Source organism: Balaenoptera acutorostrata, chromosome 8 (genome assembly GCF_949987535.1).
Source record: "Balaenoptera acutorostrata chromosome 8, mBalAcu1.1, whole genome shotgun sequence".
Lineage (NCBI taxonomy): Eukaryota > Metazoa > Chordata > Mammalia > Artiodactyla > Balaenopteridae > Balaenoptera > Balaenoptera acutorostrata.
Genome location: NC_080071.1, coordinates 62858692 through 62876027, shown reverse-complemented (window position 1 = coordinate 62876027; position 17336 = coordinate 62858692). Strand labels below are relative to the sequence as shown.

General features: G+C 38.7%; 1 protein-coding gene across 5 annotated transcripts in view; it reads left to right on the top strand.

Moving 5' to 3' along the window:
* The window catches only part of PARD3B (par-3 family cell polarity regulator beta), a 1043271-nt gene that overhangs the window by 713611 nt on the left and 312324 nt on the right, over nucleotides 1-17336 (top strand). The gene's annotated exons all lie outside the window — the stretch shown is intronic.

Here is a 17336-nt window from a genome sequence, read left to right as displayed (position 1 = left end):
AAAAAATGCAAGCTTTCCCTCCTCTTCAGCTAGATGCCTAAAAATCTTTTTTTTTAATTATAGCTGATTTACAATGTTGTGTTAATTTCTGCTGTACAGCAAAGTGATTCAGTTTTATATATATATATATATACACACACACACATATATACATTTTTTTATATTCCTTTCCATTATGGTTTATCACAGGATATTGAATATAGTTCGCTGTGCTATACAGTAGGACTTTGTTATTTATACATTTTATATATAATAGTTTGCATCCACTAATCCCAAACTCCCAATCCATCCCTCCCCCACTCTCCCCCCACCCCACTGGCAGTCACAAGTCTGTTCTCTATGTCTGTGAGTCTGGTTCTGTTCCATAGATAAGTTCATTTGTGTCATATTTTAGATTCCACATATAAGTGATATCATATGGTATTTGTCTTTCTCTTTCTGACTTACTTCACTTAGTATGATAATCTCTAGTTGCATCCATGTTGCTGCAAATGGCATTATTTCGTTCCTTTTTATGACTGAGTAGTATTCCATCGTATATATGTACCACATCTTCTTTATCCATTCATCTGTCAAGGGGCATGTAGGTTGTTTTCATGTCTTGGCTATTGTGAATAGTGCTACTATGAACATTGGGATGCGTGTATCTTTTTGAATTATAGTTTTGTCCGGATATACGCCCAGGAGTGGGATTGCTGGATCATGTGTAGATGCCTAAAAGTCTTAACTGGTGACTGTGCTTGATCCTTCTCTGCAGAGGCAGAAGGAGCCTTCTTGGTTGGCTCTTGATGCTCCTGGTGATGACAGGAAGCTGTCATAAATGTATGTCAAAGAAAAGCCGACACTTGGTAGAGGCATGGGCAATGCCTATAGCCCTTGGTAGCAAAGCATTATGTGGATAAAGAAAATGCTTCTTCCATCAACATAGGGAAAGCAAGAGGTGAGGGAGTCCTCAACTGTGACCTCTAGAACACCGCCTTTGAATTAGAGAAGACAGGTTAGATGAACCACAACCCCACTCCCACCCTACCCCCCATGATTCTAGGTGTGCCCATGGCCAGGTCTGTGGGCATATTAGTCGTCAGAGGCAGTGAGGTGCAGCGGAGATGTCATCGCATCTGGAGTCAGAGGGCCTTGATCTGAACCCATGACCCTCATACACAAGCTGCTGGGCATCGCACATGTTACTTAACTTCCCTGAGCCTTGCTTTCCTCACTTTCAAAATGAGGCTCGTATACTGCCGTCTAACTCAGTGGGACTGAGAGACAAGATGTCACAGGCAGTCAGTCCATTGACTAGGCATAGCTCAGCAGGGTGCAATCAGAAAACAACTTTCTTTCTTCTCCTACAGCTAGCTACCTTCAAATACACCCTGGTGGTGTTGTCAGAATGTCCACGATTTAATGACATCTCAGTTTTCTGGCTGATGGCTTTGTGGTCACTTCTGGATGTTAAAACACCCTCTTTGTCAGGGGCTAACATGCACCATCTGGTGTTAATCAGCACTTTCTTCTTCCCTGCCCCTCAGGGCTCAGCCCTAGCGAGGGCCCTACAGTGTGCAGGATTCCACATTCTTCTGGTTCTCCGTCTCTGGGACAAAGGGAAGGGAAGGACTTTATTAAAACAAAGACAGAGTTTGACGTAACTGGTGTATCTGGTATAATCTGGCAGTTGGGGCTCTTTGTGGGCCACTTTTGTGGATTTTTCAGGGGGCTCCTTACTGCACCAACCACTGGTAAAGGAGATTTATTTTTCCGTTGACTTCCTAAGACCCTTTGACCTCAGGGAGCACAACTCTGGAGCCTCCTTACCCAGCGGGTAGACTTCTTTGATGATGTCAGCTTAAGGTGGCTTTCGTCCAGCTTCCTTCTAGAGCATCTGCTTGGCTCACTAGAATTACTGAACTCTTGCGCCTCCAAATGATAGAAGTGCAGCCTGTCCCCACTGTTCCCGTTTCTCCTCACCTGCCATAGAGATCCCCCAACCAGCCTGGCATCTCCAGATCGCCAAGCAAACAGGTACGACATGGGATGTCAGTCTCCTTTTATACAGTCACCTCCAAATTTTCTGAGGGGTTTTCTTGTTGCCGCCTCACTTATTTTGTTGGGAGTGAGATGAGGAAGCATCTCTTTCCATTACTTCCTTTACTCCTATAATTTCCCAGCAAAGAAAATCCATTTCTCAATCTCTACCCTTCTGTTCCATGGGCTGAAGGTCAGTGATGGGAGGTGATAGTTGATGGGCCAGTTTAGCACCTCTTATTAAACCGTTAGGAGATGTCTTTCTTAAGAATGCTGGGTGGTATTTGTCATCACATGTTCTCGGTTTGGGATGTTCCACTGAAATTTTAGACAGAAATGGAAAGTTCTATTCCATATCTGTTATTCATATATATATTCTCTCTCTCTCTCTCTCTCTCTCTGTCTCCATGTTTGTGTGTGTGTGTGTGTGTGTGTGTGTGTGTGTGTGTGTACATACATATGACCTTGAAACTACAAAGTGACATTTAGGGACACAAATAACATCAACACCAGTGGACATATCTCTCAAAAAACGGTGTTTTTCCTGGTGGTCTCTTTAGACTCTGTATTTCCATTTGCCATTTAAAATTTTAAACTTGCCCTTATTCTGGGTAACTATTATGACTGCTATTAGATAATCATCCTTGATAATAATGATAACGTGCAACTGCAGTATGTTTAGATGAGAGTCGCCTTTGCAGTCATGGAGTTCAGAGGTTAAAAGTGCACACTCTGTATGTGTAACTCTGATGCCAATCCTGGTTTCTCTGCTTTCTCTCTAGGTAACACTGGGCAAGTTATTGTAATATTTAATCTCTTTCTGTGTCATCTGAAAAATGGGAATAACAATAGAATCTACTATTATTGTGAGAATTATAGTTGCTTAATTACAAGTAACTTGCTTAGAACAGTGCCTGGCAAGTAACAAACATTCAGTAAATGTAAATTATTGCAGTAAGTAGAATAATGGCCTCCCTAAAGATCTTCATGTCCCACTCTGCAGTACCTGTGAGGATGTTATATTGCATGGCTAAGGAGACTTGAGGTTGCAGGTGGAATTAAGGTTGCTCTTCAGATGACCTTAAGATAAGGTGATTATCCTGAATTTGCCCCTGTGGGCCCAAGGTAATAACAAGGGGCCTTCAAAGTGGAAGAGGAAGATGTGACTATGGAAGAAAGGTACAGAGAAATACAATATGTGACTGCAGGGGCTGTAAGCCAAGGACTGTGGGAAGCTTCTAGAAAGTGGAAAGCACAGAAATGGATTCTTTCTGGAGAGCTTCCAGAAAGGAGCACAGCCTGCCAACCCCTAATTTCAGCCCATTTCTGTTGTCTAAGCCACTAAGTGTGTAGCAAATTTTGCATCATCAATAGAAAACCATATAGCTATTATCATAATCATTAATACTTCTACAATATCAGAGTAATTTGTAAGGTAAAAAAAAACCCTCTTTAAGGTGTTCAAGAAGAAAACTCTAAGGATTTGACTAGTCTGTAAATATAAAAACTATTAGCGCTTCACCTATCCCATTTTCTAGAATATTACTAAAGTAAGCCTGAACTTTGTGTTTGATTTCAGTTGATGGGATTTGGCAGGTTCATTCTCCACTGCCCAGAATACAGAGCTGGCTCTTCCTGTTGTCATCCAGTATTTGCTGTGTTTTCCTCTGGTAGAAATCACAGGTCCTAGATCCTTGAGACATCTAGCAATTTGGATTTTGTTTCCTTGTACTATTTTAGCAAAATTAAGATCCGAAAGGTGGTGTTTGATTTCATCTCCAGTGTAAAAATAGCAACTGTTCTCCATAGCCTTTTGCATCTGAGTTTGTGAGCGTATTGGAGATGCTGCCACATGCACATTTTCAACAGCAAAGAACACAATAGCTGTTACCATTAGCCAACAGATTTTGCTTTAACTCTCATCTGTTGCTCAGACGCTATTGACTTAGTTTCTCGTTTAAAAAAGATTGATTGCTCTACGGATCTCGAGGAGTCGGATGTGGCTTTGCTCTTGCTTGTGGGAAGCTAAGTGTGGTGTGCTTTTCTGATGTTCACTGGCCGCTTTTGTGTTGATGACATGTAGTAACACAGTTTAGCTCAGTTAATTTAACCTACTTCCTATCGTTTTGAAAAAATGATGGGGGGGGTCTCATTAATTCCTATCTTTACATTTGTTGTCTGATTCCAGTATGCATATGTTTTGTTGATTGCAGAATTACCTCTTGGCAGATTCCACTATGGCTCTTACACAGGCCGTGAATTATTGTATATGGAAATTATTGAATTATTGTATATTGAAAAATACACAGCTTAAGAACCTACCAACTTTGGTAGTTTCCGTGTATGCTGTTTTACCTGCTGTTGAAAGAGAATTTTAGAGGATCAAGATGCTTACATTTTTCCATTATGTGTTTCCTGTATTCTTCATGACACTACCCTGTAGAAAAGACCACCGGTGGCTTCTTGCAGCCAAAGAGTGAAGTTCAAACCCCTCCAAAAACAACCCCATGGCTATCAGCCCTACTCTGCCTTCCTGGGGTCTAGTAGATGTTTTCTAAGCACTGAAGAAAAATATCTTTTGGCTAAGAAAATCTTGCCCTGTCTAGAGTGGAAAATTCAAAAGTCAGTTCTTGATTTATCAGTTATTTAATAAACTTGTCAATCCTTATATTCTTTAAGCTGAATTCTGTCACAGATTTGTGTTTAAAATCCATTCCTTTACATCATAGCAGCTATTGTCTCCTCTTGATATTATAGACCACTCACTTTGAAAACCTCTGGCCTATCAAGTTGTTCTGGACCCTAAATGGAAAGGCTTGATGTCAATCAAGTATCTTTCTCTATACCCTTGTTCTGCCCAGGAAACTCCTTTTTTAATGAATTAACAAAGAACAAAGAGTAAAGCCTGCCAATCGGAATTTCATTTCTGTTTTTAGTATGTTTGCCCATATTCATTTGATTAGTAATATTGTTGAACACCTCCTCTTTGCCAAGCACATTCACAATTATTCTTCATTTATTTAACACCATTTATTGAAGGCCTGCTTTGCATCAAGCACTGTTCTAGGCACTGGGCATACAGCAGTAAATCTCTGCTTTAATGGTACTTCTTTTATCTTCACAAAGGAAGAAAAAAATCAAAGACTTTTGAATTTCTTGTGGTGAGTTTAAACCAAAAACAAAACATGTAAACTATCTATAACAATGAATTTCCTAGGGAGTGGTGTGATGTTTGCCTAGGATACAACTTGAGGGAATCAACAGTCAATTTATATGGTGCTGAACAAGACCTCCTGGCCATGGCTCTTACGGAATTTATATTCCAGTGAGGGAGAGAGAATAAACAACTCACTCAAAATAAATGAGATTATTTCAGGCTCTAGTAGGTGCTATGAAGAAGGTAGAATCAGAAGGGATGGTGTCATGTCACCCTCAGTAACTGGCTACCAGCCTGATATAGTGTGCATCTACACAGGCTACACTGAATTTCCAGCAGATATGTTATCAGAACTTAGCACGCTGGGGTACTAATGCCAAATCACCTTATTCCAGCTTTTTTTTTTTTTTCATTTTTGCAGCATATGAATATGGGAAGATTATTTTTAAACCAGTTTCACATAAAGTTATAACAAAGAGGTAACCCAAATTATGTATGTTTTAGTATATATGATCCCTGAAGTATCATTTTGAAGTGATGATACTTCATACCTGAAGTAAACATTTTAAAGACACACGGTCTGTAATCTGAATGGTGAACTTGATTTGCAGCTGCTTATATTTAACTCTGCTCCTCCCAGCCCAACAGTTGGATATTCTTTATTATTTCTTCCTAACTCAGCTAATGCAGGTATACCTCAGGAATACACTGGTTCAGTTTCTACCTTGAAAAAATTAAATCATGAACCGTAATGACAAAGGTATTTTTTAAAACACGGAGGCAACAACTTTAATTTCTAAACTTTGCAAGCGGTAAAGCATCTATGTTTCATCCATTTTATGCCCAAATATACTACAAGCATGCCTCGTTTGGCTGTGCTCCACTTTATTTTACTTTGCAGATATTGTATTTTTCACAAATTGAAGTTTTGTGGCAGCCCTGCCTCGAGCAAGTCTATTGGTGCCATTTTTCCGACAGCGTTTGCTCAGTTCATGTCTTTGTCTTTGTGTCACATTTTCATAATTTATGCAGTAGTTCAGACTTTTTCATTATTATTTATTTGTTATGGTGATCTGCGATCAGTGTTCTTTGATGTGACTATTGCAAAAAGGTAACTCGCTGAAGGCTCAGATGATGGTTAGCCTATTTTAGCAATAAAGTATCTTTGAGTTAAGGTGCACACATTGTTTTTTTAGACATAATGCTATTGCACATTTAATAGACCACAGTATAACATAAACATAACTTTTATACGCACTGGGAAACCACAAAATGTGTGTGACTTGTTTTATTGCGTTATCACAGCCGTAGTCTGGAACCGAACCTGCAGTATCTGCCTGTATGTATCTTATTGAAACTAGGGCAACTCTATATAATGACATCTGCTGTGAATTATTTTAAAAAGAACACTCCTACACACACACACACACACACACACACACCCTCATCCACCACCACAAACAGCACAGACATCACCGCCACCAAATTAATTCTTAACTGAATTGAAAATCTGCCCCTTACAAGCTCTGTGGCCTTCATTCATCCCTTTGAGTCTCAGTCTACTCATCAGTAAATTGGGGATAATAACGCATCCTCTCCGAGTTGTGAAGTTCTGTGAGCAAAGCTATTAGTATGGTGCTTGGCTTGGTAGACTTCCCTTCTTGTCTTCCCTCAAGGCCCCACCCCAGACAGCCAACCATCAGATCTTGCCTTTCACTTGGAGCCCACTAAATTTCTGCTTTGATTTTTTTACTTTTCCTCTAATTGCTATTATGTATTTCAGGTGGCCATGCTGTCTTTAGCCTGGACAATTTTGCATAGTAAGCTCTAAGAAGTAACGCTAAAACTAAAATCATTCAATCATTTATATTTTATAAACTTTCGGTCACCCCGTTCTAAATGTAACCGTGAACTATTTTCAAAGGTTATTTCATCACTTGGTGATGAAAAACTTTCTATTGAATTAATTCAGTAAAACTTTCTATTGCTGAATACAAATGGAGGATGGACTCAGATGGAGAATCAGTTTTTTTTGTTTTGCTTTCTTCTTTTTTCTTGTTTTTCCTTCTCCCAGTATTTCAGGCCAGAATGTATGGATGGGTTTTGGACTTGATATTCCTAATGCATGGCTCAGAGTTATTTCATTGGACTGCCTTGGAAGTTGTCTTATAAGACATTACCCATAAAGATACATTTTGACTTGATTTTTAAATTAGGTTAGATAGACTGAATACTTAAATCTCCAGGGAGCATGACATATCTGTCGTACATTTCTGCTCTTTACCTTGATCCCATAAGGGCTGTTATAGGTCTCGTGTACAATAAGTATAATGCAGCCATGCCTGTCATTACCTCTTTCTAGATAGTGGTTGTAAAATGTTCAATTTTATGGGTATGAAGGGTAACCTAGCTAATGTAACCAGACCAGTGAAATTGTAACAGTCATTTCCCCAAAGGCAAAAGGCCGAGCACAGGCTAGCATTAAGGTGCTTGGTTTCAGGAACTAGAGGCCAGTTGGAAACATGAAATTTCAGATGAAAAATGAAAGTCAAAGTGGGTCAAAGTTCGTAATTCAGCTTCGCGCTGGATATAGAACTACACTGAAAACACAGTGTCTTGTAGATCAAGGTAAAATGGCTGCAGATATTGAGTCTGAAAGAAATATATGACTGTGGTAAAAAAATAAATTTGCATGTCAAAGGCTACTTCCTGGTGCAGCCATCCGGCCTCCTCCACGGCTGTCTGTGATTGCAGAGGAAAAGAAACAGAAGATGCAAACACACTGGAATTTAGTTAGCCTCATCTTTTGCCTCTTTGGTAACTGAATTTTCTCACCTCAGAGTCCATCTTAAATTATTTACTTTCTCTTCCACAGTACAAGCCATGAATATTTCGTTTCTTCGTTTTGTTAATTTGCCAGTTTTCCTTTGAGCTAAGTGCCCTAGCAATTTTAATTTTTCATTCGAGTTGGGAAGAGCAATGACCCTTTTTTTTTTTCATTATTACTATCACAGGGCTGGACTCCGAATGCTACTTTTTATGACCAGCAGTGTTGAGCCCATAATAGAAATGCAAAGTAGAGAGTGTAATATACCGATATTGACTTCCATTAAACCCAGTGGTGTGAGAGCTGATAATATTTATATATTTATGTATTAAACATCCTAGCTTTTGTTCATTTGCAACTAAGCACCAGAGGGGAAAATTAGCATCATAATATGAATAGATTGTGAACAGCAGAATGCAAAGAATTGGAGAGGGAGCTTCTATGAATAGGACAAGCGGTATAAAATGATGGAGAGAGATGCAAGTATGGTAACTAAAAAGTATAGATTAAATTTGGATCAAACAAATTTAGGATTGCTTGGTCGGCATTTATTTCTTAACTAAATAAAAGACGACCCAGAGACAGATGGGCTACTCCTCTGATAGGCTGAGTGCAGACAAATGAGCTGCTATGGTGCCCAGCATGCAGAGTTTGTTTGGCGTCTGACTTTAATTTTTTTTTTTCAGCTGTCAAGCATGTCTGCAAATGTTTCTTTATCATTCTTTATTATTTTGGAGGGGTGTGTGTGTTCAATGGAGGGGCGAGGGGCATTGATGGAGTTAATTAGTATAAACATGTATGGGTAGCTTGTTTTCAAAATCATTTTAAAATCTGATGGCTGTTCATAGCCTTCCCCTCCTACCCTATGTAAACTTGATTACTCGGTAGTTCTGTTCATGGCTGTCCAAAGCAAGATGATTTTCTCATACTTATCACAATAAAAAATTATCACATAGAATGTCAACCAAAAGGCTATTTGTTTAATTAGGGTTCTCTTCTCCTCTTAATATGCGTGCATAGCTCCCATTAACATTAATGTGAATTACGAAAGAGCACTGAAGAAGAATAGACCCGTTTACCTCACTCCTTCTCTTGGATAATGAGGTTTAGATTTGTTAACAGATGAGAACAAAAGTCCAGTGGAAAAAAAAAAAATTTGGCTTAACTTTTAAAGAAATTGATATGCTAAAAAGAACTTTCACAAGCACTAAAGTGGAAGCTACACATTCATAAAGAAACTTCATTAGCATCTAAGGTGAAATATAATCATTTAAGATGCTGGATTAATAAAATGCAAAGGATTTCCTAATGGGCCCATTTGCATACTCATATTAAATAACAAAACACATTAATAACAGTTTTATTCATATATATAAACACTCGTAAGTTCCTAGTCGAGACTGTATTTGCCTAATTTGCTTTGTACCATGTCCAGCACAATGTCATGTCCTTGTAGGATGTTTACTTAATACTATTAGATAATGACATGTATAGATTTAATAATTTGCTTGAAAGAAAAATGGAATTAGTTCTTTACTTTGCACCTTTTATCTGAGAACCTCAGTGTAATTCACTAACATCCATCTTCCAGATGCATGGGAGATGAACGTGGTAAATAGCAAAGAACGAGACGTGGAGAAGTGAAACAGCCTTCCTGGAGACGGGCTTTGAACTGATAACAGTACCAAGACCCCTCCTGACCATTGCTACCATTGTGTTAGCATTTAAAAATGCACTGACGCCAGCCATAATTCTGTGTATACTTTCATGCACCCATAGTTCTTTATTTGCGCCATTCGTTGGGTTTTTCTGTCTTAAGTCAATGTATAAAACAGCAACTTAGTAACATGAGATGGTTAATAATTAAGGTAAAAGGCTTGAACCTTTGGCATAATAACTGTACTTGTTTTCCTCATAGAATAAGAGGCCTCCCAGAACCATTAAAAACAGGTATAGGATATAAAAATATACAAATATTACTGGGTTGTACATCTAGAACTATTATCTCAACCATGCTAAATAACATCCACCAGGAGTTTGGAGACAGTCCAGTTTTGTTTCTTCAGCTAGCTGTCGGTCATTTCTGCATGGTGGCCCGGCCTCACCTCAGCTTCATCATTGTCTAAAATCTAATTCATCATTCACCCATCTAAGTCATGAGCTCATCCTGACTTCCCTGATTCTGTTTGAGGCACTGCCAGGAATCCTGTGACATCCGGGATGCCTCCCTCTTTCCATTCTCATTCTTCCATCAGCCAGCAATCCTGTTGATACTCGCAAAATGTTGTCTCTTCCATCTGGCCTTTTTTTTTTTTCCATTTCCACTGCCATACTCTAATCATGGTCTTTGTTAACTATGACTAGATTGCTTCAGTAGACGCAAAACCGATTTGCCTGCTTTCTTCCTTTCTTCATTCCAGTTCATCCCAGGCAGAGCTACCAATCATTCATTCATTCAGTTATCAGATACTTAATGAACACCTCATGCCCTAAAATGCAATATAGCACAGTGGCAAAGAGCAGATCCTCTGGAGTCATTCTGTTTCGGTTCAAATCCCAGCTCCGTTATTTTTTCAGCAACTACTTAACTAGTCCGTATTTCAGTTTCCTCTTTTGTGAAATTGGAATAATAATAATAGCATCTACCTAATAGTACATTAGATGATATATGAAAAATGCCTGATACATAGCACATCCTTAAAATATTAGTAGTGTTCTGCTCTAGGAGCTGAGATGATTCCCAATTACCTAGTAGTTCTCAAAAATCCAACTGTACTCTAGCGTTATCTACAGAGCTTGTTAAAGTTATAGATCAATGGACCTTATCATGAGATTCTGATTCATTAGGTCTAGGCTAGGGCCTGGGACCCTCTGATGTTTCTGTTGCATCCAATCCCAGGAACCTCCATATGGGAACTACTAACTTATAAAAATAAAATTATTTAATTTGGCATTCACTATCCTCTATACTCTTATTCAAATTTATATTTTTATCATTGTTTTTTCCTGTTCCTTTCTGCAAACTCACCACTCCAGCCAGATTACTCACTATTACCCAAAACGAGTTTGTGAAGCGCTAAGGTGGCGCCCTCTCTTAGGATAACCTCCTTTCCTTCTCTGAGTCCTGCCAGGCTCCGAACCCACCTTAAGCCCCATCTCCTTATGAGCCCTTCTTTGACCTGCATGTCTCTCTCATCAAAACTCTATAGTTCATGTCTCCTCAGTTAGTACTCCCCAGAGGCCGACTCGGTTTTTAGTTTGGGTTTTACATGTCTGTCTCGTCCTCAGTGGGATTGTAAATTCCTTTAAGCAAAGGGACTTCCTCATGATGCTTTTCACTGTTGGCCTTTAATAAGCTTTTGCTGATTGACTGGCTTATATGGTGTGCTAATTGGAGTAGACTTATTTGGATATTAATGTGTTGTGCCCTTTAGTCATTCTAGATAATAGTATTGAAAATAATGAAAACAGTGGAAGTGGTGCAAAAATAAGAAAGAGGGTGAACTGCATTGGGAGTTAATTTTTTTTTTTAATTTCTGCTTGAAGAAAAGGTTGAAGGATGAGTTAACTGGTAATAGTAACCAGCTGTTCACCATCTCCACTGAGGACAGGGTTAGAGAAAATGGGCCAAAATCACTGTCAGAAAAAAATGAGGTTAGATATAGAAAAGAAGATGGTTGTTAAGCACTGGAATGAGGTTTCTGAATAAGTGGTAGAATTGACCTCCCTGAAGTACTTTAACAGTAGGAAGGATGAATTTCCATCTAAAATGGTATGAAAAAATTAACCAGTCAGTTCATTACTTTAGTATCTATTAAATGCTACTCTGGGGAACCCCAGAAAAAGATATACAACATGAACCCTTTACTTAAATTTACTGTCTAATTAAGATGACCCATAAATATGAAATTATTAACAATGAAAATAGGATTTAAGATTAAGAGCCAAACTGTAAGGTTATGACCGTAATTATGGGTGGAATTCAGCTGTATACCCTCCAGCCCCTCTCTACCTCTCCACCCCTAAAAAACTAACTCCAGGCCTTTTTTAAATAAATGGATTTTCCATATCTCTTTCCAAACTGCTTTTTTAGGTTGAGTGGAGCAATCCCTAATCTTTTTTTTTTGAAATAACTTATTCAATACTATTGACCAAGCCACTGCTAAGTACACAACAAGCATGTTGAGAGTAAGCAACCAATCTTTGATTTCTTTTTTTTCCTGACACATCTTTCATTCATACAACAAATATTGATTGATTGTCTAATAAGTGTTGTTTTCAGTTTGGAGATAACCACAGTAAACAAGTCAGATGTGTTCTCTTGATACATGCAACCTTGCCTTAAAGTGTGGTAGGGCTTTATTAAAGTGACATAAAATTTGCTAAGCTCCTTTTAAATAACCAGAGCATCCCTGAATCCCATAAAACTGTGGTTAAACCATTAGCAGTGTCCTTAGTAAAAATATTGAAAGTAAGATGTCTCAATATCTAAACTTAGCTGTGTAACTGCCTTCTTGAATGGAAGTTTTTATCTGCCTGAGAGATACATATATTTTATACACTTACAGTATGTGTATAAATTATCATTGTGGTTATCAACTACTTGGCCATTGACTGAAAATGATTAGAGCGTAGATGTGTCTGTAGACGTAGATAAGGGTTAGTATCTGACAAGTCAGTTTCGCAAGGTGAACTGTCACTGAATTGAAGGAACTAGCCCAAGACTATTAACGTTTAACTTGCCGAAGTAGAAAATCTAATTAGAGGCAAAATGAAAAATTTGGCCTTTAAACATATTCACATTCAGTGTGTCCTTTGGTCTATGTTGCAGGGACCAGCTCATCCCAGTTTGAGCACTGAAAAATCCATGCCCTGGGAATCTCCTCAGTTTTAAGCAAATAGGGACAGTGGATTACCCTAGTCTGCATTCCCCATTAGATCTGATGATTCCCTAATTTCCCTCCCCATCTTTTGTTTATATGCCACTATATAGTCATAAAATTCTTTGAAAAATAAACAAAAATAAAAAGTAATTTTATTTTTACTACTACAAATTTAAAATATTTATACTACAAATTAAAGAAATATATAAAAGAGCGGAAGCTATTAAGAAAAAAAAAACTGGAATGAACTCTTCTATTGTCTTAGTTTTTTGTGCTTGTCTATACCTGAGCTGCTGTCTATTCTCCTAAGGCTTTCTTAGCAGCTGAAAAAAGCCACATAGCTCCAGAAATCAAAGTAGAAATGTCTCAGCAGAGAATGACTAAAAGTAGCACCTCCACATGCCCACAAAAGAATTCTTTAGGGCTTCCCTGGTGGCGCAGTGGTTGAGAATCTGCGTGCCAATGCAGGGGACACGGGTTTGAGCCCTGGTCTGGGAAGATCCCACATGCCACGGAGCAACTAGGCCCGTGAGCCACAACTACTGAGCCCGTGCATGTGGAGCTTGTGCTCCTCAACAAGAGAGGCCGCAACAGTGAGAGGCCCGCGCACCGCAATGAAGAGTGGCCCCCACCTGCCACAACTTGAGAAAGCCCACGCACAGAAACGAAGACCCAACACAGCCAAAAATAAATAAATAAATAAATAAATAATTAAAAAAAAAAAAAAGAATTCTTTAAAATATTATGTAATTCAAAACTCAAGGGCTTCCCTGGTGGCGCAGTGGTTAAGAATCTGCCTGCCAATGCAGGGGACACGGGTTCGAGCCCTGGTCCGGGAAGATCCCACATGCCGCGGAGCAGCTGGGCCCGTGAGCCACAATTACTGAGCCTGCGCGTCTGGAGCCTGTGCTCCGCAACGGGAGAGGCCGCGACGGTGAGAGGCCCGCGCACTGCGATGAAGAGTGGCCCCCGCTTGCCGCAACTAGAGAAAGCCCTCGCACAGAAAGGAAGACCCAACACAGCCAAAAAAAATAAATATAAATAAATTAATTAATTAAAAAAAAACAAAAAAACAAAAACTCAAGAGAAAGCTGGAGGGTACCTGGACCAGAAATAACGGTTTATGACTGATTGCCGACAAAATCACCAGTGAACAGTAAAAAACCCTAATTCTGGGGCTTTTGGTATTAGTTCCTCCCATTGATAGGTTTCTTCTCCCCCAGGGACTGTAATTTTCCACTTTAAATTTGAACTCTAGTCAATGTGTAGTAGAAAATCAATAGCATAGATTTGTTCTGCCTTCCTTTTGCCTCCTGGAAGTTTCAAAGTATGTGAAGGAACAGTTTTATGATGAAGATGGACTGTAAAATGAAAGAGGTGGCTTTGACCAATTTTCTAGACCTTTGACCGAGACACTACACCAGACTACCCATGCCGCCTTCTCTACGTTTCCATCATGCCCTTGTTATCCGCAATCTACCAGGGTATTTAACATCAACAGTGATATGATTACTGACATACTTTTGTAAAGAGTCTTTGGCAAATTAATTGGAATTTGCTATCAGAATATTTTCCTATTTATTCTACCTTCTCCCCTTAATTGTGTTTTACTACTTTCAACTGCAACTTCTTTCCCCATACTGTGACTTGAGTAGAGGGAAACGGGGAAGAAACTCACAAAAACACAAGAGTAATCCAAAAACCTAAGCATTCAACATATATACAGATGATTGTTCTCACGTTGTTAAAAGTAAGCAAAGGTGCCAAGGAACCTCTGCAACAAATACAGACGTGGGGACGAGGTAGGTCTTTCTCCCTCCCTCGGGCAGATTCAGCTCCCTCCCCTGACAGCTTGAATCCTTTGGTCAGCCTTCCAACTCCAGCTCACCCAACATCTTCTCAATCTCAACATGCTCAGGACACACTTTGTGGAAAAGTCTGATTACTCTAGACTTGCATATGAATTGGTCTGGATCATCTTGGTATTTTCCACTGGTTTTATATCACTTTGAGTATGAGATCCATGTCTTAGGAATTTTTGTTTTCTTCCAGGTACCTCTGCCTTCGCTTCATTTTTTTTCTCCCTTTGCCTTCTCCTCATGTCTTCTCATAAATGTAACCCAGTTTTCAGGTTCCTCCTGGTCCTAGTCTCCTGAACGAAACATAGAAAGAGATTATCAGTAGTCTCTCCCCTGACCCTGGTCAGCTTTGTGTAATTGCTCTTCACTTCGGGCATCTGGTAGCCCCACCACAGAACTCAGTAAACTACGGAGCTGAGTAACCATGACTCTTAAACAAAGTGCTGCCTTCATTGCTTTTACTCTGGAGTCTTCCTTGTAGCATTGCCTAGTACCCGTGGTCCCGTGTGGGCCCCGCTTTGAACCCTGTCATCCTAGACTAGAGTCCTGGTGTAGTGGAACTTGGTTATTTCTGACAGGTCACAGCCAGAACACTCATTCCTGGCTCCATCTCTAGCCACATATGTCTAGTTTCAGAATAGTTTTCTTTGAAATTCTTGCATCTTATCTGACTTTCAAGTATTCACCTGTCATTTGTTTTCTTCACTGCCATGGCCTGTGCTGCTCATGAAATATGCCTGCATGGACCACTTCTAGACTAGTTTGCTGACCTCTCTAAGGCATCCTCTGTATCTTTGTGTGATTTCTCCAGCCTTTATCCATCCTGGTTAGTAGGACTCTATCTGATCCCCTTCCCAGTAACTCTATGGTGTTGGGAGTATCTGACACCAAATTTGCTATTGCTCACTGCCTTGCCCATTATATGCATTCAACAGTGGATTACTGAGTTAATTCTTGATTCTAAGAAATCTATTCTAAAAATAGTAACTAACAATCAGTTTCTACTTGCATATGCTTCAGTAGGCTGACTTGATTTTGAAATGACAATTGATATTTTTTCTCTTGTTGTTGTTGTTTATTTTAATCCGAGGTTTTCATTTTGAAAAACTCAAGTATTAATTCTGAAAGGGAGAAACAAATCCTTTGAGTACTGGAATCTCTGACAGAAGGAACTCTCTTCTCTGTATTTGGAAATACAGGTTAAACCTACTGATAAGCTCTGCTCTTAAGTTTTGCATTTTCAGTATTAAACTTTAAATCTATCATGTTTTATTCCAAAAGAGATGTATCAACATAAAGAGAAATAGTGGTAGATTATAGCATGCAGTAGAAATTCTAATAGACTGTTTAACAATAATATGGCAGGCGGATACCATTTTAATCAGTGTTGTCATTAGCAACTGTCAATAGAGAGGAAGAGATGTTCTAGTCTTTGTGAATTGTGATTTAGGGCTGGCACAGCAGTCACACTGAAGTATATTTATTTTACAATATAGAGACATTGATTAAATGCACATGGCATCTCAAATACAGTTGACATTTTAAGTCAAAATTATTACAGACACACAGCCATTCATTTAAGCTGTTGCTTTAAAAACTGTGTCTCAACCGATTGTTGATGGAAGAAAGTCTAGCTGGGCCAATATTTCAATAAGCTGATCCTTTATTTTTACTGATGTACATAGCCTGGGGGTAATTTGCCTCCTTTGGGCAGTCATATTATTTTGCTGTATCTAGTGAAAATAGTCCCTTATGTATATACACATGGGTTCTCGGTTGCTCAGAAAGTGTTCTCTTACTAGGATTAAAATCATTTGGGGGTTCTTTCCATAGTTCTCCATTCCTTCTCTGAAAAGTCTTGCCTGCTAGCCTACCAACCTGCTTAGGAATTGAATCTTAAATAATTGATGACAGCTGTAGCTGAAACATTACTATCGTTTAGGGATGATGGTTTTTGTAATGTATATTGTTGCACGTTGCCAGTAGACCAATGACTTTAAACAATGTAAGTGTTTGAGTATTGATTGTTGATTTACAAGATTGAGCCAATAGTAATTGTGTCTAAGAGCATCTTTATATACTAAGTCTATAAATTCTTTGATCTGTTTTCTCATTTATGTCTTTTAACCTTAGAACTTACTTAAATTTTTAAAAAAATTTTATTATGAAATAATTTTAGACTTACAAAAAAGTTACAAAATATAATATAAAGAATTCTTATGTACCTTTCATCCAGATTCCTCAGATGTTAACATATTACCACATTAGTGCAAGTATTTCTTTCTCTCTCATTCTTTTTTTCTTTCTTTCCATATGGATACATGTACAGAGACAGGCCTGCATTCCTTTTTTTCTGAATAATTGTAAGTGTTTGCAAATCTGATACCCTTTTACCCCTACATTTACTTTGAAGCTACTAGCACTGCATCATTGTATCATTTTTATGCTGTATTTCAGAAAAGTAAAGAGCTGGCCTCAATTCAACCTCAAATCAGCGAAATTAGAAGTTATAAAATAAGGAAGGTGGTGATTTCAAATAGGATTATAAGTCAAAAAATCCCAGTATGTGTTATTCTTTTATTTTTGTG